We start from the raw sequence: 5,302 nt of genomic DNA, 5'->3' as shown, positions 1-5,302 counted from the left end.
TATAACGTAATACAATATAACCTTGTTCATTATATCGTAATACTATTTAACGTTATACGTTATAACGTGATACTATATAACCTTGAACGTTATTACGTGATACTATATAAAATTGAACTTTACATCTTAATACTATATAAGGTCATATGTTATAAGGTGATACTATATAGCATTTGACGTTATACTGTAATACTATATAACTTTATACGTTAAAACCTAATACTATATAACGTTCTACGTTAAGACGTAATACTACATACCGTTATACGTTATAACATAGTACTATATAACATTGTATGTTATATCGTATTACAATATAACATTGTTCATTATATCGTAATACTATTTAACGTTATACATTAAAACGTAATACTATATAGCGTTGTACGTTATACCGTAATACTATATAACATTGTACGTTATATCGTAATACTATATAACGTTATACATTATAATGTAATACAATATAACATTGCGCGTTATATCGTAGTACTATATAACGTTATACGTTACTACCTATCGTTATACATTATAACGTCACACTGAATAACATTGAATGTTTTATGGTAATACAATGTAACGTTATACGTTATAACATTATACTATAAAACGTTATACGTTAAAACGTATTACTATATAACGTTGAACGTTATAACGTGATACTATATAACGTGGTACTCTATATCGCAATACAATGTAACCATGTTCATTATATCGTAATACTTTTTAACGTTATACGTTATAACGGAATACTACATAACGTTATACGTTAAAACGTAATACCATATAACGTGGTACTCTATATCGCAATACAATATAACCTTGTTCATTATATCGTTCTACTATTTAGCGTTATACATTAAAACGTAATACTATATAACGTTATACGTTATAACATAGTGCTATATAATATTGTACGTTATAACGTAATACCGTGTAGCATTGTACTTTATAACGTAATACTTGATAACATTGTACGTTATACCGTAATGCAATATATTGTTATACGTTGTAATTTAATACTATATAACCTTATACGTTATAACTGGATACTATATAACATTGTAGGTTATATCGTAATACTACATTACGTTATACGTTATAACATAATACCATATAGCATTGTACGTTATAACGTAATACTTGATAACATTGTACGTTATAGCGTAATACAATATATCGTTATACGTTGTAATTTAATACTATATAACGTTATACGTTATAACTGGATACTATCTAAATTGTGCGTTATAAAATAATACTACACAACGTTATACGTTATAACGTAATACCATATAGCATTGTACGTTATAACGTAATACTTGATATCATTGTACGTTATACCGTAATGGTATATATCGTTATACGTTATAACATAATACTATATGATATTGTATGTTATATCGTAATAGTATATAATGTTATACGTTATAACATGATACTATATAATATTGTACCTTATAACGTAATACTTGATAGCATCGTACGTTATATCGTAATACAATATAACCTTGTTCTTGATATCGTTATACTATTGAATGTTATACATTAAAACGTAATACTATATAACGTTATTTGTTATAACGTTATACTATATAACATTGTACGTTATATCGTAATACTATATAACGTTATACGTTATAACGTAATACTACATAACGTTATACGTTGTAACGTAATACTACATAATGTTATACGTCATAACGTAATACTATATAACGTGGAACGTTATATAATACAATATATCCTTGTTCATTATATCGTAATACTATTTGACGTTATACGTTAGAAGGTATGACTATATATATTTATACGTTAAAACGCAATACTGCATAACGTTATACGTTATAACGTAATACCATATAACATTGTATGCTATATCGTAATACTATATAACGTTATACGTTATAAAATGATACTATATAATATTGTACCTTATAACGTAATACTTGATAACATCGTACGTTATATCGTAATACTATATAACGTTATACGTTATAACGTAATACTACATAACGTTATACGTTGTAACGTAATACTACATAATGTTATACGTCATAACGTAATACTATATAACGTGGAACGTTATATAATACAATATATCCTTGTTCATTATATCGTAATACTATTTGACGTTATACGTTATAACGCAATACTATATAACATTGTACGTTATATCGGAATACTATATAACGTTATATGTTAGGACATTATACTATATAACATTGTACGTTATAACGTAATACGATATAACATTGTATGTTATATCGGAATACTATATAACGTTATATGTTAGGACATAATACTATATAACATTGTACGTTATAACGTAATACTATATGACGTTATGCGTTATGGCGTGGTACAATATAACCTAGTTCATTATATTGTAATACTATTTAACGTTATACGTTATAACGTAATACTATATAACCTTTTTCATTATATCGTAATAATATTTAATGTTATACATTAAAACGTAATACTATATAACGTTATACGTTATAACTTAATACCATATAACATTGTATGTTATACCGTAATACTATATAACGTTATACGTTATAGCGTAATACGATATAACATTGTATGTTATATCGTAATACTATATAACGATATACGTTATAGCATGATACTATATTATATTGTACCTAATAACGTAATAATGAGAACATTGTACGTTATATCGTAATACTATATAACGTTATACGTTATAACGTAATGCTACATAACGTTGTACGTTATAGCGTAATACGATATAACATTGTACGTTATATCGTAATACTATATAACGTTATACGTTATAACATGATACTACATAATATTGTACCTTATAACGTAATACTTGATAACATTGTACGTTATATCGTAATACTATATAACGTTATACGTTATAACGTAATACTACATAACGTTATACGTTATATCGTAATACAATATAACGTTGTTCATTATATCGTAGTACTATTTAACGTTATACGTTATAACGTAATACTATATAACATTATACGTTATAACGTAATACTATATAACATTGTACATTATATCGGAATACTATATAACGTTATATGATAGGACATAATACTATATACCATTGTACGTTATAACGTAATACGATATAACATTGTATGTTATATCGTAATACTATATAACGTTATACGTTATAACATGATACTATATAATATTGTACCTTATAACGTAATACTTGATAACATCGTACGTTATATCGTAATACAATATAACCGTGTTCTTGATATCGTTATACTATTGAATGTTATACATTAAAACGTAATACTATATAACGTAATATGATATAACGTTATACTATATAACATTGTACGTTATATCGTAATACTATATAACGTTATACGTTATAACGTAATACTACCTAGCGTTATACATTATAACATTGCACTGAATAACATTGAAAGTTATATCGTAATACAATGTAACGTTATACGTTATAACGTAATACCATATAGCATTGTACGTTATAACGTAATACTTGATAACATTGTACGTTATAGTGTAATACAATATATCGTTAAACGTTGTAATTTAATACTATATAACGTTATACGTTATTACTGGATACTATCTAAATTGTACGTTATAACGTAATACAACACAACGTTATACGTTATAACGTAATACCATATAGCATTGTACGTTATAACGTAATACTTGATAACATTGTACGTTATGTCGTAATACTTGATAACATTGTACGTTATACCGTAATACAATATATCGTTATACGTTGTAATTTAATACTATACAACGTTACACGTTATAACTGGATACTATATAACATTGTACGTTATAACATAATACTATATAATATTGTATATTATATCGCAATAGTATATAATGTTATACGTTATAACATGATACTATATAATATTGTACCTTATAACGTAATACTTGATAACATCGTACGTTATATCGTAATACAATATAACCTTGTTCTTGATATCGTTATACTATTGAATGTTATACATTAAAACATAATACTATATAACGTTATACGTTATAACTTAATACCATATAACATTGTATGTTATATCGTAATACTATATAACGTTATACGTTATAACATGATACTATATAATATTGTACCTTATAACGTAATACTTGATAACATTGTACGTTATATCGTAATACTATATAACGTTATACGTTATAACGTAATACTACATAACGTTATACGTTATATCGTAATAATATAACGTTGTTCATTATATCGTAGTACTATTTAACGTTATACGTTATAACGTAATACTATATAACGTTATACGTTATAACGTATTACTATATAACATTGTACGTTATATCGGAATACTATATAACGTTATATGTTAGGACATGATACTATATAACATTGTACGTTATAACGTAATACTACATAACGTTATACGTTATATCGTAAAACAATATAACGTTGTTCATTATATCGTAGTACTATTTAACGTTATACGTTATAACGTAATACTATATAACGTTATACGTTATAACATGATACTATATAGTATTGTACCTTATAACGTAATACTTGATAACATTGTACGTTATATCGTAATACTATATAACGTTATACGCTATAACGTTATACTATATAACGTTATACGTTATAACGTAATACTATTTGACGTTATACGTTATAACGTAATACTATATAACCTTTTTCATTATATCGTAATAAAATTTAATGTTATACATTAAAACGTAATACTATATAACGTAATATGTTATAACGTTATACTATATAACATTGTACGTTATATCGTAATACTATATAACGTTATGCGTTATAACGTAATACTACCTAGCGTTATACATTATAACATTGCACTGAATAACATTGAAAGTTATATCGTAATACAAAGTAACGTTATACGTTATAACGTTACACTATAAAACGTTGTACGTTAAAACGTATTACTATATAGCTTTGAACGTTATAACGTGATACTATATATCATTGTACGTTATAACGTGATACTATATGAAATAGTACGTTATACCTTAATACTATATAACGTGATGCGTTATAACGTAATACAATATAACCTTGTTCATTATATCGTAATACTATTTAACGTTATACGTTATAACGTAATACTACATAACGTTATACGTTATAACGTAATACCATATAACATTGTATGTTATATCGTAATACTATATAACGTTATACGTTATAACATGATACTATATAATATTGTACCTTAGAACGTAATACTTGATAACATCGTACAGTTATATCGTAATACAATATAACCTTGTTCTTGATATCGTTATA

This window comes from Bombus fervidus, chromosome 17, assembly GCF_041682495.2.
Source record: "Bombus fervidus isolate BK054 chromosome 17, iyBomFerv1, whole genome shotgun sequence".
Classification (NCBI taxonomy): domain Eukaryota; kingdom Metazoa; phylum Arthropoda; class Insecta; order Hymenoptera; family Apidae; genus Bombus; species Bombus fervidus.
The sequence above is the reverse complement of the archived record's forward strand: the minus strand, read 5'-3'. Positions refer to the sequence as shown.